Here is a 26,496-nt window from a genome sequence, read left to right as displayed (position 1 = left end):
GAGGCACGTCCTTCGTGCTGGGTGTATGACCTGGTGAGGGGCTGAAGTTGTCCCCATTCTGCTAGTGTTAGCACTGGGAATGGGGTTGTTTTCACTGCCTGGAGGGGGACAGGAAAACTCCAAAGCTCCATAGTGTCTTGGAGACTTCTTCCAGGATATATAGGACAATCTCTATATTTCAGGATGGCTCTGGCAATCTGGGATGTCTGATCTCCCTATGAGTGGCAGTCATTTTGAAATGATTATTCATCCTGTTATATCTGAAGCATTTCACTAGGAGTTGGGGGTTCTCCCTCCCAATTTACTTGAAGGTTTCTTTGATCTAAATTTCAAACCCTTCCTAATTGAAGTCTTTGAGTTATTTGGTCAACTTATTTTCACTAGCTGTTTCCTGGTAGTCAGTTCAATAAATAGTAACAGGACTATTTTTGTTTATTCTTTGATTTAATTTTAACTGAGTCAGCCCATGCCCACTCACTGCAAAATTCTTGGCTATGATTAGCTCTTGTGTGATAGATTTTCTGCTCACCAAACCCAGGTCTTAACTGCTGCTCTTCATGTTAATTCAGTGGCTCTTAGATGAAGGAATCTAAGTCTCCTGTTCCATGAGTACCTAGGCCATAATATGGCTGGCAGTGTTTGTTCTGCAGTCAGGGCATGGGATATTTCTGTGAGAGCATTATGGAGAACAGTAATCTTTCCTGATGTTGTTCCTGAGGCTGTTACAGATGCAGTAGAACCAACATTTACTACTGTCCTTCTACAGACTTACTTTTGCATGAACAGATTGCCTCCCATCCCTGAGCCTTTTCTCTTTCCTTTATGAACACATCATGGCACTACAGTGTTAATCTGCCATGATAATCTCATTTCCATTTTTTCCTGAACAGCATGTATCTTCCAAGGATTTGTGAAACACTAGCAAATCGCGTAATTTTTATGATAGCATTTTCCTTAAGCCTTTCAAGTCCTCTAATCTACACTAGTAAAGACTAAGTAGCCCTTTCTCTAACTTTTCTTACCCTTACCCTCACCCTCTAACTTTTCTTACCCTTACCTTCTGCCTTAGGCCCACAGGGAATAGAGGCACATACTTTAATCTGTGTGCTAAACCATGCAGAGTTTGTTACACACTTTCTTCTTGCACTGAAGTTTACTGGGAGAGCCCAACAAAAACAGCAATGCTAACCATTTTTTCTGCCTTTCTCATTCTCTGTCTTTTTTTAAAGCTTGGTTTCCAGACTTTTTAAAAGGGGGGGGGAGGGAGGGAATGGCAGTAAAGTCTTCCCTTGGAAACCTGTTTGCCTTGTATGAGGAACAGGTATTTCAGGGTCTTTACTGGGAATATCTGAGCTGTACAAATACTGTTGTAATGCTCACCACTCCTCTGGAGGAATGGAGTGCTCTTAGCCTCTTAGCACGTTTATCACATATCATCCCTGCCCAAGGTATACCAGAGACACCAGCCTTCTTGGTTTCTCCTCAGTCCTGTATTGTGTACTCCATTATCCACCTATTATCAGTTACTGGTAAACCTAACCTAATTATGACAAATAGGTGAAGAACTAATTTGCAGTTCATAAAATGAACTGAAGTGGTTTGAATAATGAAGGCACTGATGCCACTAACTTTTTTTGATTTGTATGTGTTTAGACACATTTTGAAGTCAACAGGGAAGTATATACAACTTGCTGAGCTCAAATATTTCCCAGTTATTATCTTCCCTTTTCTAATAATCAAATTCATTTGCAAGTAACCACAATCAAGCAACCCAATAACAAAAGATTTATACCATGTTGGCAGTTGAAACAGTCATTTGATTTCCAGTGGGTGTCTGTTGCCAGGTAGATCCTCAACAGTGTTTCTCATCTTCAGATCTACCTATTTATGCAATCTTTATGATTTACCATGTCACAGAGAAGAATCCATTACACTTTCTGCAAGTAAGCTAGATGCTACATTAGATAACCAAGTTTCCTAAGCTATTAGCCATATATATTCCAGATAAATTATTTTCCTTGTGTTATGAAGTCAAACTGGTAAAACAATAACACTATATATCAATATCCTAAATTTCCTATTAAGTTCCATTTGCCCGCAGCTTCTCTAGCTGCAGGGGGAGACCAGCTCAAACAGCTCAAGGAAGTAACATTTCTAACATCCTAATGCAAAACAGTGCAGTGCCATATTGTGAAAGCAAAGCTTGTGTGTCATGAAGAAAGTAATATTTTATTGAATCAAGAACTTGATGTCAATCATGCTTTTCAGTTGCGGAAGCCTGCTTATTGCAGCAGCACATTCTGTGTAAGTTCCTTCCTGATTTACGATTATTCACGTTCGTAGACTTCTAGCCTATGACACTGCCATCACAAACAATAATTTATAACATCTTCAGCTCTGCTCTTTCAGTGCTGATTTTCAAGGACCAGAGCCAAGATCTATTCACCAGAAGTAAATCTGGGAGGAGGTTCACTTACTATGAATATTAATGTTTATATACTGTGGGTTATTTTGTTAAGCAGTGATTTAATTCAGAAAATTCAAAATGGTGCTGTATGGGTGCAAAAAAATCAGCATCCATGTGCTCAATTCATTTCAGAGATAAACCTGGTTTCATTCATTTTCTTTTATGGTGAAACCTGAAAACAAGCTTTAGTAAATGTGGCAGAATGGAGAGTGCATAAGCCAGTGATGAGTGGTGTTTCTCTGCTCTCTGTAATTATGTAATAAAGAGATGTTTAGCTTCACCTCAAAGTCCTTCTCCTGCATTGCTCTTCCTATGCAATGGAGTGTACCTCTTCACTTTGCTACTTTCCTTTTATTCAGGCTAATCACCTCCTTGCAGCGATACTTCTGAAGTGATTGAGAGTAAGGGGTATAGCATCATCTTGATGTTCAAGAGCATTCATAGAGGCTGAGTGCATTCTTCTCCAGAAGAATGAATAGAATACACAGTAGAACCATGTTTTTCTTTGTCTGTAAGAAAAACAGGCATGGCCAAGTCACTACAGAGGGCTAGCATGCTTATTTTTTCATGTTATGCCATATAAAAGTACTGTATTATTCTCGTTTTACAGTTTGTTAATACAAAGCCTGCACTCTTGTTTGTGATCCCTGAAAACTTTTGGTTTATGAGGTTATGCTTTCAAAAGCACTCACATCAGCTCATGATACAAGTAACCACCCCATTGGTGGAGTGATAGCGCCAGCAAGTCTCTTTCTGGCACCAGTTCTTCCCTCCCTGAAAGTATAACCCCAAAGGCCAGAACTCCTCACTGAAGTGGGCCAAATGTGAGTGGGTGATGCTGCTATCCCCATGCGCCAGCTGCCTGTGCCACTTTTGTGTCTGGGTTTACAGTGATGCGGCAATGCTGCTGTGTAGCCTACCTCTCTGCTCTTGCTCTCCCATGCACCACTAAGTGTAGCTGGCTCTCCCTCTCCTCAGGCTGTTCCGCAAAGCTGCCTCCTTACCAGATCAGCACAAAAATTCTGTGCTTCCACAACACAAACAGGCTTTCAGTCTGGCCACTGTCCTCCTTCACAAGCCAACCCCAAATACAGCCATCTGCCCAGTGCCATACAGGTGTTCCCAAGGCATGCCAATCAGCAGAGCCTGTTGGGTCCAGGTTTTCTTCTTAAGAGTGGGAAGCAGCTGCAGTCCCTGATAGCTGGTGACTGCTGTGCTGGGATACCTCTTGTCCCTTCAGCCCATATGCAGAGCATGGCCCCTCCTCAGCCACCCTTTTTCAACTGGCTTTTCAAAGGGCCTCTTCCTCACTCCTGCTCTGTGAAGATGGTGTTGCAGGCTGCCCTCACCCAGCAGGCACACCAGCCTAGTGAGACCTTTCCTTGCAGTTTCCATGCATGGTATATGTTAGATAAGCCTTAAATAGGTTGCACCTACTTCAGTAAGTAACTCAAAAGCATGTTTGTTTGGTTTTTTTTAAGAAAACCCCTTATTCCATTAAATTAGATGTCAGGCATAATGTGAGCTGCATTCCTCCTTCATCTACACCCAGATTTCCTCACCGAAGTCAATTGGAACTGCACCTTTAGGATTAAGAAAATAATTTGACCCAGTTAGGTGTCACAGAACAGACTTCAGTGGATTGTACAGACTGAAGAGAGAGCAGAATGTTGCCCATTGTATTTACTACTATGTTTGTTTTGGGAGCTAAATTATTCCTTCTAATTCTGCTAGCAGTGTAATATTCTGTCTCAGTAATGGAAAGCATGTGAAAGCAAGCAGATGGTGAAAGCAGAAAAAAAAACCAGCATGTCCTGATAATGTAGTAAGCAAGTTCATTTTTTTGGCATTAGGCTTTCATAACCAGGGCACGGTGATAACAAGTACAGACACATTTTTAGAGCACAGTTCATCAAAAAATATAGCCAGTTTCATTGCAGGGCAATGGAAAATTACTTTTTGAGACTCCTCTACAGATAAAAGCTAGATGTGAATGTTGTTGAATCAGACCCATCATGTATTATTGCTAGAAGATGAGTGACAGAACAGATACTGGTCACAGTGATTCCATCATGGCTCCTGTGAATTCTCATATCATGTAGAGTCTTTCAACCACTGATTCACAAATACGCAGCTGTCCTGCATTCCAGAAATACCACAGGCACTTCAATACAGGTTGTTATCACAGCGGGCAGTATTGGAAATTCAAAATATTTTATTTTGCTGTATAAGTTTGCAGCCTCCACTTTGAAATTCTAAAGTTTAAGGTTGTTGCTTTTGGGATGTTTGCGTGTGTGAATCTGTAGCACATGAAGCTCCCAGCCTGACTCCAGTGGCTCCTTGTTTCTTCAACTCACATGCCCCATCCTTGCAGAGCAGAAGGCAGAACAGCCTCAGTGGGAAACACTCCCATTTGTTCAGCAAGTCTGGGAAAACTGGGATAACCTTGAATCACTGCCTGAGCAAAAGGCCCTGAAATGTGGTTTCTGGGGAGGAGACTATCCAGGCTGATGACCTCTAACTACATTTTTAAGTCTCTCCGGACAAAACATGGGCAGAAATAAGACCAGATTCACCGCTTATCATTTCAAGATTCTTCAAAGAGGGGATAAATTAATCTGTGTTCTAATTTTAACTTGAAGCAATGGAGCCACATCTTAATCTAGCTGCAACATGGACCTTCCTTCAGTTTCCAGGGGTTTTGCTTTTAGATGAAGCCAGGGAGAACCCATGAAAGGCACTGCTGCAGTTGTGAGAGCAATTGCCAGTGTACAAAGCAGGGAATAAACCCAGACCTGATCACACCAATCTCTTCTGCAGGGAAAAGGGCTGAGGAGAGACAGCCCCATTTCTCATTAAAGCATATAACTGGTCACAGTACTCTTTTTTTTTCACCATGCAGTAACACAGCATACTAAGTAATGCAAGGCTTTGGGCTTTTAAAAATATTTCATATGCATCTGGTTCATTCTTTACTTGAAGAAACAAAGAAAAAAGAGCATTTTTAATTGCTTGATCCCTTTGAGGACCCTGTGCTTGCTGCTTCTGGAGGGAATCTCTGTCCCTTTATCGTTTTGGTAATGGCTTGCTGACTTAACCTCCCAGAAGATAAGGGTCTTTCTTCTGGATTGTTTCTAGTATCTCTGTGAGGTGGTGGGTGGCATCGTTCAGACTTCTTTGATGTCCCTATGTCATCTTCATTTCATTACCTAGGGAGGATGTGGAGCAGGGTGGAAACAGAATCAATGTCACATCCACGGGTCCCAGCTGTTTTCCCACTCCTCTACCTGTGCCACCATCTTCTCCCAGTGTTGCCTTCCCTTTCCAGGTCTTGGGGACATGGTAACAGGTGACTAGGGCCACCTTTGCTGCTAGGGCCACGTGGCTTTGGCAGCCTGAGCCGGGCAAAGCCTGAGCATTTCTCCCAGCAGAGCCAGGGGCAGGGACTGACTTGGGGACAGGCCCCAGAACACCCAGCTCAGACCCACAAGCCAGGCTGGGAGCAGGGTGATGATAGACTAGGCTGGGCTGGCAGCTCACTGGCAGCTAGTCGCGGCAGTTTATCACCTTCCTCTGCTGCGCTGCCTTTCTGTAATGTGTTAGTCTCTTTCAGGGTGAGAGCCTGAGGTCCCTCCTGCAGCGAAATGAGTCCTTGATCCCAAATTGTTTAGACTTAGCTCAGCCAGCCTGTTTCCAAAGCAAAGCCCTGCTCTCCATGAGTAAATCTCCTTAACTTTTGCTTGACAATTCCCCAGCAAATGGCTTTAAATGCAGTGTCTGCATGTAGCTGCTCTTTTTGGTGTGTTTCCCGGTAATGAGACATAACATACGTGTTGTGTCTGTACACACCTCGGAACAATGCAATGCAAACATTAGGAGGTTTTTCTAACAACTAGTGAATGCGCTGCTTTTCACAGCTCATCTAAGCACTCTTGGCTGACAAGCCTGGCCTTGGGGTACCTTATCTGTATTTCTAGGATCAGAGAGGGGGGGAGGGGGGGAAGGTGGGAGGCACATCTGAATATTTTAAGAGGCTAATTCTGATGGAAACAAGTCTCACAGAGGGCGCTTCTCAGACAGAGAGGCCTGAGGAGGTGTGTTTGTGAAGCCATAACCCTGTCCAGAGAAGAAAGTTCAGTGAGAAGTACAGATACCTGAACTCTTTGCTTCTTCCCCTCCCTGTGCATCCTTGAGTGATTTATTCAGTTTCTTCCCCTGGCAAGACCAATGCCAGTGTGTCCACAGAGATGCTTAGATATTTTAACTCACATTAAATGAACTAAATCCACAGCAGCACCATGTCCACCTCGCACGTGCGTGTAACAGTGCAGGAGCAGTATTTGTTCCAGTGATGTGCCATTATTCACTAGGGAGTTAAGCGCACTGCACACATCTTGAAGGGCCGCTACTCACCGCAGCGTGAACAGCACTGCCAGAGCTGGGCAGTGAGGGTGCTCTTCCTGACTGCCTGCATACTCCTGAGCTACCACTGCTAGCAATGGCCTAGCCCTGGCGTTCAGGAAATCTCTTTCTGAAGAACAAGATTTTTGCTGTGTTTCTGAGTTTTACCTGAAGCAGCCCAGCCTGCACTGGCTAACAGTCCTTTTTCAGAAGGATCTTTAGGCCAAGTCCCAGTAACGGGGCTGTGCTGTTACTCAAAGCATTGCATTTTCAGAAATAGGCATTTCAAGGAAAATATAGCTGGATATTTTTTTTTTCCCAGTGGTGCTTTTTCCATCTTTCATTACAGTCACAAGCAAAAGAAGATCTCACTGTAGTCCATTTTCCCCTTGAGAATTTGCTCCTGAGATAGATAGAGTTCCTGCAGGAGCAAGAGGGGAAGCAATGCTCTGCAGTGGAGGACTGCATGGCAGAAAGCATGCTTGCTGGGCAAATAATCATGTTCATCTTTGTTGAAAGATCATTCAAGCCAGTTCCAGCTTCAGCAGGCACACAGCAGTCCCCCCAGTTTACAGCAAACCCCCCACCATGCCCAGTGCTAGCAACAGTTCCACAGCCCTGCCCTGCTCCCAGCTGGACCATGTTTCCCTGTGCAGAGGTTTCTGTCTGCACCAAAGTGAGGAGATTCCCAGATATAGTTCCCACAACAGCCATAAAACCTGAATGAATACTGTAAATTAAACCTCTGAAGTTAGCTCCACAAATGTTCCTCATTGGGCACATGAGGGGCCTCCTGGCGCAGCAGGTTGGGAGTTTCTGCCTGCAATGACCACACTTCCCCCAGCAAAACCCGAGCACAGTTGAAGGAAAGGTCTGGGGGTAAAACCTTTCAGCAGCTGATGCCAGGCATTGGATGTAATGGGGTAGCTGTGGAGTTTCTGGTGACCTGAGGCTGTTATCCTGTTACTGGAGAAGGTGGCAACCCATGTGGTGTGTCAGAGCTGGTGAGCAGTAGGTGTTTGCTGAGCTGTACAGCAGTGCAGGCTAACCAGCGTCCTCGCTCAGCGCTGTACCTTCTGCTCTATTTACTGCACTTAAGTGGCCTTCAACACTTTGGTAGCTGAGGGCTTCATTCTTGTTAACATGTTCATCTGTGCAGTGGCTCTGTGATGTAGGGAAGAATTGTTATCCCCATGTCACAAGGAGGGACTGAACCAGGAAGAGAAAACAAAGCTTCCACATTTTATTGCAATGAATCAAAGACAGTGATCCAAATCAGCCAGACAGCTTCAAAACCGTTATGGGTTCCATGTGTCTGGATATATCCAGAGTGGCTGAAACAGGCCAGTATACACTGCTTTGCTATCTTGGCATATCCTACCCATCCTGCTGCTGGCTGAGCAAGGACACATGGGGATTTCCAGGTTTCCACTGTGATTAGATTTAGCATCCTGCAACAGTTTATGAATAAACAGCAACTGTATTTAATCATGCCTTAAAATCTGGCAAATCTCAAAGCATGTCACAAGCCTGGTTCTCCTCTTCACTCAGGTATTCATTGTGGTGGGTAAGACCCCTTCATATGGATTTGTGTTTTCCATTTTCCACCTGCGAATTGGGAAGAAGTTGTTCAGCCACCTTTGTAAAGGGCTTTGGGAAGTCTGCAAGGAGAGTGCTATTTAGGTATCAGATAGCTGTAGCAGCACATCACATCAAATTCAGGTGGGCAACAGCTGTCTCCATTGTTGCAGCACTCATTGTGGACTCAACACCCGTATCTATTAAGACTCCATGTGTGACGGAGTCTTTTTGTGCCTTCATGCTTACCTGTAAGATGGAGACAATAATGTTTTTCTGATTGCATAAATGTTGAGAGGCAGTGCGTTAATGGCACAGAGACCATTACCACACAAATACCTGCAACACACAATTCTACAGTAGCTGTAGGCACAGCATTCGTTTGCATTTGTATTCAGTGGACTGCTGAAAGAACCAGACTATGAACACCTTGATTCTAGGGCGAAATGCCTGGAGACTGAGACCAGACGCAGACATCCAGGTGTTGCTGAACTTCATGGAGTGCAGTGTCCTAATTTGGTCTATGAGTGCAGATTGCACAGCTAATCCCTTAATTTATAATACTTATAATAGCCCGAACCTCAACATAAACTCCAACCACTAACTTACTAGAAATTTGAATCTGGATTCAGCTGCCCATTTTTGTGCCTTGGGTCTATGCCTTGAAATTACCCCATTGTCTGCTTCGATCTACTCTGAAGCTGGAGATTTATTTCTACAGGAGACAGGGAAACATATTATGTTGCCAAACTACTTCCAGTCTTTTCCAGAATTACAAGTCAGGGGATGGTGGGTAGGTCTTGTGATTTCCATCCTATAATCTAAACCAGATGGGCTACCCTTGCAGCATAAATATTTAAACAAGAAAAGCAAAAAACTGGCAGAAAAAAATAAAATTTGTTTTCTGATTAACTGCATCTTTTAACAAGATGCACATCAAGCTGGTTTACAGGATAACTTGGTCACTGTCTTTGATTCATCCCAATAAAATGTGGAGGTTTTGCTTTCTCAGGGACAAGGAAGTGACCATAGAATAATAGAGTGGTTGTGCTTATTAGGAACAGAAAGCTCTCAGCCTGCAGAAGGAAAGACTCCTTCAGTAAAGCTCATGTTAAATTAATCCAAATATGCAAGCAATTAAATGTGATCCAGCAAAGCCATGTTACTAATATCACCCCAGGTGAGATTAATAGAACAGAGCACAGGCTTTAGCAAGTGAGAAAGAGGGAGATTATAAGGAAATCTGTGGCCAGGTTTCTCTATCCTTGTCAAAACAGAACAGCCAAAATCTCTTATGCTCTCACTGTACAACACTCCAGTTCTATTACTTGTATCAGGTATGGGAGCTAATACCTGTGAGGTTTCCCTCTTGAGAACAAACAGGGTGAAGATACAAAGCCCCAAAGCTGTCTTTATCATAGCAGGGCTGTGGGGGAGCCCACGGAGCCTGTCCCATGGGACATGAGTGGAACAGGTGTTGTTACAGGGAGATAGGATTTAACCTGAATCAAACTAGAAGACAAAAAAGATGAATCCAAAAGCCCTACACTCTATTGTACTGTTTGTTAGCACATTGTTGTTTACTTGCACTTCCTTCATTCTGATACATGTATCAGGAGGTCTTTTTAATGCCTGAAAAGTATCAAACGTTTAGCTGGCATATTGAACTGATAGGATGGTAGTAAAAAATCTCTCTCCTGTTCATTTACTCTTTACTTACATGAAAGAAAAGACGATATCAGAAGCAGAGTTAAAAAAGAGACCCAAAGAATCAGATGCCATTCATCTCTGAACTTGAAAGCCAGTGAAATAACTAAGATGCTGGAAAAAAATACCTGCCATAATTAAAATGGCTGATTGATGAGCACTCCAGCGAAGGCCAGTGTACAATCTGTTGGGAGCCTTGCTGAAAACATTGCTGGAAGGAGCCATATCTACATAACTGGGAAACACAAAGCAAGATGAAGTTACGTGAGAATTTCAAAACACAGGCTTGCAGTGGCACTTAGCTTCAGTGGCACACAGCAGGTTAGCACAACAGACTTGAAGCTGCTCCTCCACAGCCCAGGGCAGAGCCAGAATTGCCATCACCTCGCCAGGCTGAGTCTTGGGATGCTGCCATGTCAAAACACGTTTTGTCAAATCCCAGAGTAACAGAGATTAAGAGATTAATGGTCTGATTTTCACTCCTGACTTCATGCATGTGCTGCTCTACCCAGGTCTGAGGCATTGCAGCAGCCCAAAGCCTCTGCGGCGGATCTGGGGATGGGGAGGCTGGATTCGCTGAGATGGCAGAGAACTCTGTGCGATCTGTCAGAGCAGCTGCAGAGGCACTTGCAGCAGCGTTATAGCATTTTCTGACTGCTCCTCAGCCACAGTGGACTCGGATGCTCTACATCTTTAATGCATTTCTATGCTAAATAAAGTGGATTTGCTTGAACTGCCTGAGAAAGCAGTCTGGGCTGAGCTGCGTTACCTTTCATCGAAGGGAACTGGTGCTGTCCCACAGGGTGTGATGATGGCTCAGCAGTTGTCACTTCAGAGGGAGAGCAGAGCTATACCAGGAAGCAAAATCCTTGACCCCCCCGAAGTAAGATGAAGGAAAGTGCATCTGCCTGTGCTCGGCAGCATGGTGGGAGGGCAGCACGGAGGGTGCCAGACTGAGGACTGGAAGGAGTGGGAGAACAAGGTAGAGGTGACAAAGACCTGGGGAACAGATACTGATGTGCATGAGGAGGCAGGGTGAGCATCCCTTTGCCTCAGGCTAGACCTAGAATAGCCAGAAAGATTGACTGAATCTAAGTGGGTGGGCCCAAAGTAACACCTGTAACTACTGTGTAGATTCCAGGATGATTGATCAAAGAATAGAAAAGGAAAACTAGTTTTACAGAACAGCAGACTACCTTGCTTTCCAGCAATCCCCTTGGACAGACAGGTAAGACCCAGTCTGGCAGTACCATAATAAATGTTTTCCAGTAGTTTTACATTATTCTAAAATCTGCCTCTGAATAGTCATTGGTCTTTTTTCCCCTGGCCATAAGACATATGCAGTCTTGGATCCTAGTTGCATGAGGCTAACAGATACTCTTCTTCTTATTTTTTGCTTTCAATCTTTCAGCATTTCTGCCACTGAAGATCTTCTTCTACAGCTTCAAGTCAAAAAATCTTTGTGGCAGGTTTGGCATTGCCTGTAATAATTTATGAATGTGATGTGTTGACATGTTTACTGTGTGCATACATTGAGCTACTTCAATAGCTGGATTGTCAAGATATGTACCCAGGAGAGAGAAGATTGATCCAGGCATACATTTTTGAGGAAACGCTTGGGAAACAAAGCAAGTGCCCTTCACTGTGATTTTTTGGCTGGGCCCCTGCTTGGCTCGCTGGAGAGATTTCCCTGGGAGGAATGTGGGCGCCTGGAAAGCAAGACATGAAAGACCCCAGAGAATTTACAGAGGACCATTTACACAGAATTTTTTTGAGAGCAAAACTCCAAAAAGGGTCAAAGTGCTCAGATCTGTAGATGTTTAATTTAGTAGACGTCAGCAAGACTACAAGACAAAGTGGATGTGAAATACTTTTTAACCAACAAGCTTTATTTCAGTGGTTAAATGGCTCTTCTGTTTTAAAAATGTTGCTTGAGTCATACAGGAAGGCTGATGGTCTCTGTTCTCCTGTACATCTGTGAGTTTGGAGAATGCATGGGGTACATAGGCTGGAGCTTGCTGTAGGTATGTGGGAATCGGATTATCCCACCCATGGAAAGGTAAAAGCTCAAGGCCTGACATGAGTGGAGGGTAAGTCAGAAAGAGCACTGACAGCCAGAGATACAGCAGTAACCATAACAACACCATCATCTTTCTTAGAAGTCCTCACACGTAATTCTACTAATGACTTTATTAAATATGTAAGCCATAGCATTCAAGTGATTCGTATTTTTTACAAAACCCCCGTCCATTAACACAAAGTACAAGCGGAAACAAAGTTAACGAGCCCAAATACTTGTAGGATAATATGAAGCTTAAGGGTGATATTAACAAAAAATAAAATAAGGGAGAGTGGAAAAAAACCAGTTTTGTTGTCCGCTGGAGAACCTGAGTTTTATCCTTTTAGTTCATAAAATCAAATCTATTGCTCAAGTGACTCTTACGCTGTTATTAAAATAGTACAAGAACACATATATGTGCATAATTAAGTACCCCTCTGTGACCATAACAGGTCTGCCTGGTTGTCCTTGGGGAATGCAACTGGGACTTGATTCATAGGCATGCAAGAGGGAATGTCATTACAGTAATCCCCCTGTATTTCACTACTTTGTCTGGGGCTCATACTTACATGGTTGAGTGGTTGGGTGTACAGCACTGGAAACAGAAGTGTTTCAGTGAAGGGTCTGGGCCATGTGGCCTGTACATCTGAGAGGCAATAGTAATTTCCCCTGGAACTGCGTAGGTGAGTTTTTGTCCTATGAAAAACTCAAGTCAGGCATGCAAAAGACTGAGGCTCTAGGTATATTATGTGTTATCTGAAAAGCTGGAAGAGCGGATTTTTATTTGCCTTATGTTTCTTGCACTGTCAGATACCTATGGGAAATGGCTAAGTGGAAAAAAAGTCACTGATATCTTCCTGCCCTTGAAAACATGTGTTCCGGCTTAAAGCACTGGCATTTTCATCTTTGTGTTCAAATGAAGAGACCAAACATGCTCAAGAAACGAAAAAGGTAAATGACATTCTGGAAGTGATGAGTGACCAGTTTTCTTCCACAGCTATGTTCATTTTCATGTGGTCCACCATTAACCACAATACCTGGCCTGGGAGCTCCCCAGCCATCCCAGCCTAGGTAACCAATTTTGGAAGTGAAACAAGGGAATGGGTGACAACATAACACCAGGAGTTATGGAGTACTGCACACATCTCCTGCAACACCTCCTAACTCTGCTCCTTGGTAAGTAACCACATGGTGCTACAGCAAGTCCTTGAAGAGGGTGGGTTTTATAGCAGGACTTATGGCTGCTTTGTAGGTGCAGACAAGTTCCTTTTGAGCTGCCTCCCCTGCAGGACTGGAGCTGTTCCCAAGAGGGATCCCTGTGGCAAAGGGCTTCTGATCTCTCTCTCCCGGGAGCAAGCTCCATGTTGAGCTAGCAGCAGAGAGGAAGGAGGCAGGGACACTTTTTCTTGAAGTAGGAGAAGGGTCACCTGTACCCTGTGGTTGCTCTGGGGCTGTAAACTCAGGCCACGAGGCCAGAAATAACTCAGGAGCTGCCTGCTGGAGAAGCTCGGATTTACAGACTCTCCAAGGAAACAAGGCTTAGTGAAAAACCTGAGGGAAACTTGGACAAAATGGACTGATGTGGACATGGAAAAACATTCTACTGCATGAATCATAAATTCTCCGTTTGGAGAGAGGTAAGAACTTCATCTACATTAATTTCTTCCAGCAGATACAGATAACAAAGCGGCCCTCTACATGGGAGAGTTTAAGATTGATACAGAGAGACAAGATGCACTTGGAGACATAGGAAGGAAAAATGCACCTCTGAGAAAGTTTCCACTATTAATATTTTTCCCTTGCAAATGTGGGTCTTCTGAAACACTCTTTTCTTTAGGAAGGATCTAAATGAGGAGGAGGTGGCAAGTAGAGCTACAAAGCATATAAGAAAGCCTCAAATACGTGAGTGGGAGGAAGGAGGAAGAAACGAAAGAATAATGAAGCTTGCATCACTGGGAGCAAACAACAGAAGAAGGAAAATGCACATACTTGTGGCTAAATTTTGCAGGAACTTAGGCTGGGGTTTAAAATTGCTGTGGTTAACACAGATACAGGCACTGAGTAATTCAGACATCCTGATCAAAGGACAGAGAAACGTTACGACTGATTTCATTAGGAAAATTACCTGGCTTAGAGTTAATGGATAAGCAAGGGGAAAAATACCTTCCTTACACCATTGATCTGGAGCAGCCCTGCAAAGGGTGATTGGCACCTGTGGTATCTGTGATGGCTATGTGATCTGGGGATTCCTTCAGTGGGGCCAGGATTTTGCCCTTTGTGGAGACTCCTGTTGCCATCTGTGGGATTTCCTCATGTGGTAATATTGCAAACAGTTATACATAAAAGCAATTATTAGGTATCTTGTTACTAACATGGTACCTGGGGTACCCAGCTCTAGCTGCATCCATAGCTGAGTCCAAATGCTCAGCTGCTCTTGGGGTGCTTTCATTAAAACCAAATCAGGTGTTTCTACTTTGAGAGCATCTCCGGTAGCCACCGTGCCAATGGCTACCAATCTGAACCAGGAAACAGGCCTGGAAAACGATCCAGAGGTTGGGTTTATTCCATGCCTTCTGATTTTGTGTCAGCCCTTTGCCATGAAGGCTTTGTTGTAAGGGCTGTTAGGCGCTGAACGAGCAGGGCTGCTCTCTCCTGCTGTGGCCTTAGGCATATTGCAGAGCAGTCAGCAGAAAACTTCCAACCAAACAGAACGAGGGACCTGCGTCTTACAGCAGGAATCCTGTGGGATGGGAACGCCTCTGTCTCTATGTCACCAAAACTACTTCTAAAGTGAAAACTGTAACTTTGCTCAGGAAACCCCAGGGTTTTATGTTTGCTTTGGAATAAACTGAGCCCGTCCATCCATTGAAGATGTCAGCACCAGGGAATCAACAGGAGGGTATGGCCATCTGCACAGACAAGCAGTGCCCAGGGATATAGCTAGGACCACCATGGGAGCAGGGAGCAGCTTCATGCCAGCAATTTTTACGAATGAAAGAACTGTGCTGCTACTTCAACCTCTGCTGGCTTTTTAAAATCTATCCTGCGACAGCAACAAAAAAGGGCAGAAGAACAGCGTTTCCATCCCCTTCTTCCAGTATCATTCCTATTTATTGCTTTGTTTCAAATTTATCAACAAAATACTACTTTTGTATATTGTTGACCTTCGAAGGCTGCAATATGCTGGTGCAGAGTACGGGTTTCTTTGTGTCCCTCCTGTACCAAAGTGTGTTGGGTCTGGGGTTGGGAGCTCTGGTAGGAGTGGTGGAGTTTGGGTAGCCAGGAAGAGGAGGTGGCAGGATGCAGCTGTCGTTCTGCCCTCTGTCCACACTTAGTGTCAGGAAAAGAATGTATCACCCGGTGGAAAAAAAATCCCATCCCATCCCAAACCAGCCATTGCCCCATTATGGCAAAATAAATGGATGAAGCTACGTTTTCCCTATAATCACTACAGCAATCACATGTACCTTGTCACTCTGTGGGGGTGGTTGGAGAAAGTAAGTTTACAATGAATAAGTAAATGCCTTTTACAGATTTGTCAGTTCCCCGTACATGTGGCGGTGCTGATGGTGCCAGGTCCCTCCAAGACCTGCCAGCCTTTGCACACGGGCCCCAGCTCGGCCAAAGCTCCCTCTTGCCTGCTTCCATGGGGGCAAAGGCAGCAAGAGGAGGCTGGCATGAGGGCTGCAAAGGGGCAGTAGAAGTGAGGAGCAGCGTGCACGTTCATACCAAGCTCTCCTGGCACGGGCACGTTTTCTCAGTTTCCATCTGTAAAGAGCAGAGCGTAGGGAGGTGCCAGGCCTGGGCTGGAGCTCCCAGCCGGTAGGACCGTAACAAAAACAAGTTTTAGCGCCGCACGTCTCGGTTTTCAACACGTGAAAGCCCCGCTCCGGCGGCACGGAGGTCGCTCACAGTGACAACGTGGTGGCCAGGCAAGGCTCGTGCCCCCCGGGCTTGGCGGCACGACGGGAGCGAGGCCACGAGCGGGGCTTCCCCTGAGAGGAACAGAGAAGGAGGCGTGGGACCGGCCGCGCGCCGCTGCCCCCAGTCCCGGCGCAGCGGCGTTCCCGCGAACCCGCAGGAGCAGCGCCCCCGAGCCCAGCTCCCCCGGCTTCTCGCTCCCGCGCTGCCCCCACCCCGCTGTGTCCCTCGGGGACGCCCGGCCAGGGAACCCGCCGCCGCTGCCGCCGGCTCCGGGAGGCGGAACGGCAGGGCGGGGCGGGGCGAGGCGGGGCGGGCGGCGCTAGGGCCCGGCGGGGCGCGGCGCCTCCGGCGGGGGTGGGAGGGGGTGCAGGCGGCGCGCGGGCTGCGGCTGCCTCCCGCCGCGGGGCGCGGAGCGGGGCCGGCCGGGGTCAGCGCCCACCCCCGCGGCGGCGGCGGCGGCGGCGGCGGGAACCAGCGCCGCGCCACGAGGTAACGGCCGCCGCGTTTCGCCGTGTCACCGGGAGCGCGTGCGTACGTGTGCGTGTGCGCGGGCGGCCGCCGCGCCCCGGCCCTCCCCCGGGGAGCGGAGCCGCGGGCAAACTTCGGGGGCTACGGGGCGGGCAGCGGCAGGCGGCTGCGGGGGGGCTGCCCCGGCTGCACGGCCACTGCCCGCCGCCGAGCTCCGGCGAGCCGGGGACGCGGAGGGCGGCGCGGAGGCGGCAGCGCGGCGGCGGGCAGTGGACTGTGCCCGGCGGTGCCGGCTCCGCGGGGACGCGCGGCTGTAGCGGGCGGACGGACGGAAGGGAGGAGGCAATCGGCCGGCCGAGTCTGGCCAGGTCCCGGCGGGCGCTGGCGGGGCAGGCGGCGGGCAGCCACCCGCCGTGTCCCTTTTGTTCCTGCGTGCCGCCGGCTGCTGCATCCGTGCCCGGCGAAAAGCCGCTTGGTACTTCACGGGCTCCGGCCGTGTCCGTGCACACACGCCTGAAGGGCATCCTCCGCCGGCGGGGCCGCTCTGTCAGAGCCGGCGGGAGAGGTGTTCGCCTGTTCGCAGATCGGCTTCCCTCTGCCGCTGCTCTTCAGCGCTGACTCTCAACTTACCCGGACTTGCCGTGAATTAATTCCTTGGCCGTACGGGCATGTGTCCCTGCAGCCCGGAGAGGGGGTTGCACGTTACCCTGCTGGCTGCGCTGCGGGCGGTCACTACTGACACCGCAGAGATGTGTCTGTGGGAATCTGCTCGCGCGGGCACGGCACGGCTGCGCTCGCAGCCCAGTTTACCGAAACTTTAACTGCAGCAGGCTATGTGGTACGGCGGAGCCGTTTGCGTCAGGGCAGACCGTTACTCCGGCGGGGTAACGGCGGCTCGAGGGCTTGCGCTGTTTCGGGGGGTGAATCAGAAACAAAACCGAGCCAGCGATGAAAATGAGTTTGTGTGGTTTAAAGGAGCCCAGCGTGGTAACGGCTGCTGGGGCACAGTAGAGCGGGCGGCACCCCCTGCTTTCCCCAGCGTAGCCCCCGTACCAGGCAGCCAGCAGTGTAACGTGCGATCACTTGGTAGCCGAAAACGCAGGGCCTTGCAGCGCTGGCCGCCGAAGCGTTACGTGTCATTAAAGTAGCGCTCGTGGAGGAGAGCGACTGTCCCAGGAGCTGTAAAATCTATAAACACTTTTCTGATTGGTTTAAAAATTTAGACACAGGAAGCGGATGGTGTCTAATAACAGACAAGTGGAGACACTGTTGTCATGGAAACTGGGAAGACTAACCCTCTCCCCCCCCCCCCCCCCCTTAATTTAAAAAAATAAAAAAGGGCAAAAGAAAGAAGTGTGCATCTCATCAGAAATGCCTGCAGAGCGCCTGGCTGCTGCCGCCTTCCCGCAGCATCTGTTGAAACACGAGAACATGCCTGTCAAATCAAGGTCATTTCACAATACACCCCGTGCTGCTGCCTCCCCTCTTTCCTCTCTGGACGATGTCCCCCGCTTTCCACCCCGGGAGGAGGTGGGAGGGTGCAGCCGGCCTGCCCCGTGCCCACTGGCTGCCCTCCTCGATGGTGGGTGTCCTGCCCCAGCCAGGCCTGCAGCGGGAAGAGCTGTGGCTGGGGACCAGCAAAGGCTCAAAGCCCGGGGGCCGTGTGGGTTATAAACCAAAGTAGTGAGGGGTGACTTAGCTTTTGATCAAATAACCGGACACATTTCTTTACATGGACCCGGGAGAGAAAGCCGGGTTTGATTTGATCTCCCTGTGTTGCTTCACATTACAAAGTTATATTAAAATGTAATGATTTGGACTTGGATATTAAGGCTGTTTCTCTGCCTCACCTGCGGAAAAAAACCCTAACCCCTAAAGGGGGCAAATGGCTGTGGGAAACCCTGTGCAATTGTTTTTAATAAAGACATCACTGTTTGGTTATAGCATGCAATTTTAGTACAAAAGTAGAGATGTGAGCATAAAATATACTTCATTACTGATGGATGCAGCATGAGAAAACCAGACCATTACTGTGGTAAATGGAAGTTTTACTTTGCCAGACTATTGAAAGTTTATTGTGTGTGAAAGGAGAGACCTATTTTGATTTTGGAGCAGGAGAGAGGTATTTCACAGCAAACTCACAAGAAAGGTTTTAATCTTTTTGCTTATTTTCTTGAGCAGCAGCCATTGGTTCAGGTGTTTGTGATGGAGAGATGTCTTTGAGCATGTCTCTGAAACATTTCATTTTGTTGCTACCTTTAATCTTCGTTTTGCAGTGACCAAAACAAGAAAAACGCACTTGAGTGCTTCACCCACTATATAAATCATCACTTTGAAACCTGGAATGACCAGTTTGACCTCTGTTGCCTCTTTGTTGGCATATTTCACTCCTTGCATTGTTATTTTTCAGCAAAACCAGCAACTGGTCAGCAGGTCTTGCACATCAGGAGGTAAATCTTGCACGGCACTGAGGTGAACGTGCTCAGCCCCGTCTCTACCCACACCCTTGGGTCTTGCTATCTGACAGACCCAAGGCCTGGCTTTAAAGTCTGGTTGTGGGTAAAACTGGAAGGAGCAGTGCCTGCTTCTGCTCCAGGAGTCCCGGTTGGCTAGGCTGGAATGGCATCAGGGTGCCGGCTCTGGGACCCCCTCCCTGTGTCCAGGAAAGGTTCAGAGAGTTGGGCATTTGCATGTTTAGTCCAGCTCACATCTGATTAACCAGATGCTGCTTGTAATTGCCATGGAGCTCAAATGGAGAAAGTTTGGACTGGTAGCGAAAGTGTGCTTGCTTCTAGAAGCGAATTTCCTGTTGTTGGGAGAACCCTTATCCGCAGGAAGGTTCGCTTGCAGGAAGTGTGTCAGTTACTTGTTTTTACCCGGTGAAGGAAGTGAGCTGGATTAGGTACTTTCTAGATTTACCTTTCATCATCCTCCATGTCTGTGCTACTTTGTTTATGGTTTTAGTTTTGAAAAGTTTGATGGTATCAGCCATTCCAGAGGGACTTACATGAAGTCAAATGCTCCTGTTGCCCTGCCGTTTATTGCTGTTATTAAAAAAACACCCCACCAGCCTCTCGGGGCCACGTTTTCAAAAGTGTCCAATTTACAATTTATACCTTTTGAGCCTCATTAATAGTACTCATAGGCTTTTTTTTTTCCCTTCCCCCTCCTCTTAGAATGAAAGATCAAAAAATGCTCCAGTTAGTTTACTAATAGGGGCAGTCCCTCCACTTCTGAACTGCCTTTCATCATGGATCATAAATCACTTTACAGAAATGAAATTTTTAATATCCACAGAAGTTGTATGTTCACAACATAGCATTTCACATGGACTGCCTGAAGTTGCAAGGCAAATTAGGATCAGAGCTTAGAGTCACATTAATTGCCCCTTAACTAGCAATTGCTAAGGGATTAAAACTTTGGAAATGTGCCTGCATTTCCTGGGTGCACTTGTGCTGATGCGCCAGTGCAGTGTGCATGTATTGATACGGGATGTGGGGCCGGGGGTGAGAATGTAAGCAGTCGTTCCAGAAAACACCAGTCACTTACTGGTCCCTGTCATGCTGGGATGCAAGGTTGGAGGCTTGTAAGATTGGACACGGCTTTGGATGAAGGTTCAGACTAAAGGTGAGGGCTGGGGTTTAGCTCTTTGGGTTCAAGTAAGTAGGGGTGTTCAGGGAAATCAACATGAGTGTCGGCTCACAATGGAGTATTGTGGTTGCATGTGTGTTAAGATGAAGTATGGTTAAGTATGATGTTAAGCTGGACTTTTGCAGGGGGTTCTGAAGGGGAAACGTGGAAAAGTTACATAAACTTGTAAGAAGCTGCCTGGCATGCTGAATGGCTTCCAGCAGTCGTTTTTCGTGTAGGAGATGTCTTGGTGTTAGTAGCTGTTCCTGGCAGAAGAGGCTGCCAGGGCTGTCCAGAAGCCTCAGCTGGGCTGAAACAAGACTGTCCTGGGTGATCCTGGAATTTGCCAGTTCATGACTTCAGAAATAACACAGTGCAGCACGACTTTGGCCTCAGTTTTGACATATTTCTAATGAAACCTCATTTGGCTTGTTACCTGCTCACACGGCCAAGGCAAAGGAAAACTTTAGCAAAATAATGAAAAATAGAAAGGAAAAAAGGGATCTTAGCAAAACAGCATTTCTTTTAAATGTAAAACTTAGAGCCATGTTTTTTTTCGGAAGCCATCAGCCGGTTCTGGGAAGCCAGCCTGAAGCTCTGGAAGGCAAGGCGATTTTTCCTAAGTGAATCCTAGGCTTTGGAAATCCTACTCCATTTAAGGTGCCTGAAGTTGAGCTGCTAAGCATCAGGGTGACTCAGACCCTCCTTAACTGCACTGTAGCACTTCAGGTGCCTTTACCAATCACAGGATATTTAAATGATCTAGTCCAAAGCTGGGTGCCTAGCCTGAAGTTTGCACCTTGGCTGCCTGCATAGCCCATGAGGGAGCAGAGCTCCCTGCACCCAGTTGTCATCCTTAAGGGTAGACACAGAATGGGGATAGCCCCATTCCAGAGGTGGCTGGGGAGAGGGTCTGGTAAATGGCTAAAGCTTGTGAGGTCTGGACACACGACTTCCAGGTGGTTCAGGTGATGTACAACCACCCTGGCCCAGCCCAGGTGCTGGTGCTGCTTGTGTGCGGGGGGTCAGTTTTTGCCCGTCTGTCTTGGGGATGAGCAGAAGCGACATGTTATGCTTTTCCAAAACTCTCCCTAAAGCTCAGCTACTCCGTAATGTCTGCAAAAGTGGGATAGGCTGAGCCTGCTGGAGGTGAAACTAATGACTATGATGCTGGACAGTATTTTGTCACTCTTTCCTTTAATTTCTCTGCCTGTAGTCTAAGAGTCTCTTTTCTGGAGATGGTCTTTCTCTGTGTAGGCACTGACTGCAGGACAGACAAACGGCAAGGCTGTGACCTGTGGTCAGGGTTGGTAGGGGCCATTGAACAGAACAATCTGCCTAGCTGTTCGACGTTGTTTTTCCCAGCATTAGCAGGAATTTACCTCAGTGCTAACTGATACAGTGATGTTGCCAACACTGGGTGTTTTTCTGAAAATAGGTAAAAGCCAAACAAAGATAGGTATTATTTAAGGAGTGGGATGGTTTTGGCACACACTGGCTTCTTCCTTTGCCCACCTCCCATGTGCTGGGGTGTGGTGGGACCCTATATGTGAACTCTGCTCAGGCCAATGTGAAGTTCCCTTATGGGATCCCAATTGCATACCGCTTACCTGCCACCTATTTGCTGATAAAGTCCACTCACAATGTCTGGGCATACTTATTTTTGTTGCAAGGAAAATGCACCAGACTTCCTAACAGACGGGGCTTTATGTACAAGGCAATCCAAGCTAGATTCTGGAAAGCATTTCACAGAATGGCAGCTTTGTTGGAAATTGCTTCTTAATAGTGTATGGCAAAGCTGTTGCTCTTTTTAGTGTAGTTCTATGCAGGACTTGTGCCTGCCCCGTTGAACCGAGCAGCATCTTGCATCTCCTGTGACCCTGCCTCCTGTGTCAGGCTATCTGGGCTCCCTGCTCCAACCCCCGGGCAGCTCTGTGGCTCCCTGCTACAGAGATCCTTTTGTTTTTGCTCGTGGGCTTTATGGAGAGGCCAACCTTTTCCCTGGATAAAGTCGGCTTCTGGCACAGTGAGCAGATGTGAACTCCCAGCCCTACCCATCCTTACATAGCCGTGCTCCGTGTTACTCCTCTCAGTAAGATCTCCTCATTGCCAATTTAATTGCTGGCCTGGCTTGCTTTGGAGGGAAGCAGAGGCATTACAGGGGTTACGAGAGGTTATTGGAAATGAGTGGAAGCTGAAAGTCTGACCCATCAGATTTATCTGGATTAAATCTCATTTTACCCCAACTCCAACTTGTTTTGATCTGGGTTTTACAGCAGATCATTTGCAGAAGCTACCCAATTAATATGTTATTTTAACACTAGATTTTGCAAAGCTTTTTTTTTTGTTGGAGGTGGAGAAAGGATCCAAATGTTTTGATCCTATTTTTATCTCTATCTTCACTGAGTTTTTCTCACTCTGTGCTTTGCAGAGAGGAGCGAAATTTTAATAATTCACTAATATACTTTCACTTCATTAACATTTTATCATTCTGGCATTGTGCATATGGCAAACTCCTCAGTATTCTCATTAAGGGCCTGATCTTGCCCCCATACTCTCAAATCCCTTCAGGTGTGGAAAACCCTAAACTCGGGTGTTATTCTGCTCTTTGGAAAGAGCTTTCCTCTTTTTCCAGCAAATAGTAAACTGAACAAAACATGGAAGGTTTTTTGGGGGTGGTTTTCTTTTTTTGTTTTTTTTTTTTTTTTTGGGTGTTTTTTTTCCCTTTCTTTTTTTCGTTTTGCACAAAACGGAAACATTTACACAAAGATAGGAGTGTTGGTTAGGTTGGAGCCACTAAGCACCAAGCCTTCAGCCATTACAAAACCTAATGATGTCAGTCTAGAGAGCGTGAAGACGCAGGGTGTTCCTCTGGTATTGTTTGCATCATTTTACACCGTGGCATGTTTGATTTAAAGTGGAGATTTGTACTGGCATTAAAATGGTTATGAAACTTACCTGGGATAGCACAGTGCTAGTGTATGTTGTGTTAATGAAGTGCTTTTTAACTGTGTCCTAATGTGACATTGGCGTTGAACCTCTGTGGTGACTCTCCCCCTTTTCTAGCATTAAATAGACCTCTGAATTGGTGCATGGTTTGCTACTGCCAGTTAAATCTGTTAGCATACCAGATTACTGCAGGCGTGTTCAGAAGGGATAACAAGCCAAGCATGGCTGGGGGGCAGACAGTGGGTGGGTGCAGGAGGCTTGAGAGTTGAAGGGAAGCTTGTCAGTTGTGAGCCGTGAGAACTAAGGGCCAGGTCAGGATTTCAGGTGGTGCCGTGTGTTGAAAAGATTGTGGCTGTTGAGAGACCAGAGGACAGGAGATCAGTAATAAATACAGGAGATGTTGAGAGACCTGGCTGAAGGTTTCTACTTGTCAGGCAGAGTATATTCGCTTTTGGAAGCACCAGGACAGAAACTCATCTCTTGCAAATTGGTATAATGCCATTTGAGTTAGTGAAATTACACTGACTTACATCAGCTGATGGTCTGTCTGGTGGTATTACAAGGAGAGTGAAGGTGTGAAGGATGGGTGAGCTGGAAGAGGTTACAGGCCTGAGCAACAGGGAGGATGGAAGTTTGTTCAGGAATAATAGGCTGAGAAGTGAAGAAAGATCAAAAGGTCCATTGCAGCTATATTGGGTTTGATTTGATGACAAGGTGCCCAACCAAGAGATGTCTGCAAGGCAGGCTGAGAGACGGGCTTGGCTGGAGAGGGGAGTCAGTGATGGCAAGTACATTTCTTATCAGCACAGTAGCAATTGGTGTGTGAGCGAGTAAGACCACACACAGGGTGGGGAGGTGGGGTTAAAAAACATGACCTGAGCCAAGGCCGTAGTAGGAGCTGGGGGAGAGGATGTGGAGGTACAGAGCAATCACTGGGTGAGGAGGGCCAGAAAGCGTCTCACAAAGCCGAGGTGGGACAAAAATCCTTCGGTCTGGAAGGAGGAATAGAAAAAACTTCACAAATATTATTTAGGATTGATAAAAGAAAGGGAATGACATTGACTTCTTTAGAGGCATGAGCCATGAATAATGTCTACCGCAATTGGTGTACTTTGACAAGCGGAGCAGAGGCACAGTAGCGGGATGCGAAGCCTTTCACCACAGGTCACTCAGGTGGGTTACCTCTGGAAAAGCAGTGGCTACCCAGTGGCAGTGGCTCAGAGCCAAGGGGCTTGTGCCCACTTCTGGTCCCGCACAGCCGCTGGGACGTTGAGGGTCAGTGGCCTTGCTCTGGTTCCTTGTGAGCTGGCCACAAGGCCGTGCACCCTTGGGAATTACCCATGCTGATGGCAGACTGTGGCTGTAGGACCAGGCTTCCCAGTGGCTTGGCTGCAGAGTTGTGTGGAAGTGTTGAAGAGATGCTTCTTTGTGCAAGGTGCTTTCTGCTCAGACGAGGATGCTGTTCATGGTGCGACATGGTGTGGCAGTGCGGGAATTGCTGTGAAACCTGGAGCAGGAATTTTTTTCTCTAATAGTAATTTTAATTCTGAGTTTGTGTCCAGTCTTGCTTACTCCTGTCAGCTACTGCTAATTGTGTGGGGTAAGAGCTGGTACCACAGCATCCCAAGCGCCCAGCTCTGTCATAGGCATAGTATAGAATAAAGATTTTCTTTCTGGCCTCAAAACCCTATATATTTGGAGTAAAAATTACTCCAGTATAGAAGTCTCTACACCAGTATAATTATTCATCCTGCTTATGTATTTCACGTGCTTTATTTAAGTTCGTGTCACCTGCTAATAGCATATGAGCACTGGGGAAATTTGGAGGGTATGCACAATATTACTGGCATTGCTTGAGCAGCTGCTACTGGCCTGCTCACATTCAGCAGATTTCTTACTGTCAAAACCACTTTTAGCATATGAATGAATGGGCAGGAAACCACCTAAAAATTGATTAATGTAGACAGAAACTGCCTTCTCGTTCATTCAGAGCAACAACAATGAAGTCAGGAGGCAGGGTTCAGCTGATGGGCTCTTGGGAAGAGCTTGTTTTATTTCACAAGCGCAGCTTTGTTTTGGTGGAGATTCTGAGGTACTAGCATTGGGAATTACACTTTTGTTTCCAGATGCAAGGGGCAAGAGGTTTTGCCCAGGAGCAACATCTGTAGGTGACAAAGCACCTTGACTTGTGGAAGCAGCATGGAAGCAGTATTCACTTAGGAAAATCTATCCAGTTGTTCTTTCTGGTGCCAGCGTGGGTATGAATGCTGGCAAAAATTGAAGCATGTCCCTTTTCATGCCAAAATCCGTCGACGCTGATTGCCTTAGCTGATTCCAGTGAAGATTTTGCCTGAGGAAATAGCTCGATATTTGATCCTGCAGATGGCTGATGTTTAAAGTCCACCCTCATGAACTTATGGGGGAGGTCCCTTAGGACACAGTAGTGGTTCCATCTGATTTTGTGGATGCAGAATTTGATGCTGCATTGCCGTCGCTGATGTAGTGGTGGTTATAATGGTTATTATTAATTTGTATTCTAGTGGTAGATAAACAGTGCTAATATTTCTCTCTTCCTCAGGCATCCTGGCTCTCGTAAGTGTGTTCTCCATTGATATGGAGTTGTTTATTCTCACTCTGGCAGTGTGAGTGATGCACATACGGCTCTTTGGAGCCAGCAGCTGAGAAGATGTCTTTATACGTGTATACACTACTACATAGATTTATACTGCTGTAACAGTGAAATCTATATCTTGTTATGAACAACATGCTATCATCTGTTACTTGTTTGCACAAAACTCAACACTTTACCAGCCAATGAGGTGAGGAGCAGAGGGCCAGACTCAGTCGCCTGGACATAGTATACTGGCCTTCACTGACTTGCAGGGCCTTAAACCCACAGATAGATCTCAAAGTCTTGACTATGGGAGCAAGTGGAGATGGGTTGTCGACACATTTGTCTTGTGGTGATGGACTCTGGTGTCTAATGACTGAACCCAGGTAGGAGCCTTTCCCCAACTTAACGTACTCATCAAGTCTCTGCTTTGGCCACTGTGCTTTACAGAACTGCAATAAGCTGGTAGTCTTTAATTGGCTAAATCTGTTAAGGAGGAGACAGACAGACAGATGTGGACAGCAGTATGATTGAAGCCTTTTGTAATAGCCAGTAAAGCTAACTGTCTTCCTCTAAAATGCCCAAGGAGCAGCCTGAACAAGTGCTTTGTCTGTGAGCTTCAGAAGAAGGAACTACAGTTAGATAATTACAGAAATACATGGAGTGAGTTTATTGCAATGCATTAACTACCACTGCCAGTAG

The 26,496-nt window shown here is 46.5% G+C and overlaps 2 protein-coding genes across 2 annotated transcripts in view; one reads left to right on the top strand and one right to left on the bottom strand.

Moving 5' to 3' along the window:
* The window catches only part of CALM1 (calmodulin 1), a 390,385-nt gene that overhangs the window by 357,987 nt on the left and 5,902 nt on the right, over positions 1–26,496 (bottom strand). The gene's annotated exons all lie outside the window — the stretch shown is intronic.
* FOXN3 (forkhead box N3) overlaps positions 16,543–26,496 on the top strand; it is a 217,177-nt gene continuing 207,223 nt past the window's right edge. Inside the window, exon 1 of the mRNA XM_061463819.1 lies at positions 16,543–16,625. The gene's annotated coding sequence lies outside the window, so the exon portion shown is untranslated. The remainder of the gene's footprint in view (positions 16,626–26,496) is intronic.

Source organism: Pezoporus flaviventris, unplaced genomic scaffold, assembly GCF_033815535.1.
Source record: "Pezoporus flaviventris isolate CSIRO_AGI_PZ_B2104156 unplaced genomic scaffold, CSIRO_AGI_Pfla_v1 ptg000036l, whole genome shotgun sequence".
NCBI classification, from domain to species: domain Eukaryota; kingdom Metazoa; phylum Chordata; class Aves; order Psittaciformes; family Psittacidae; genus Pezoporus; species Pezoporus flaviventris.
This window is presented reverse-complemented; position numbering and strand designations above follow the sequence as displayed.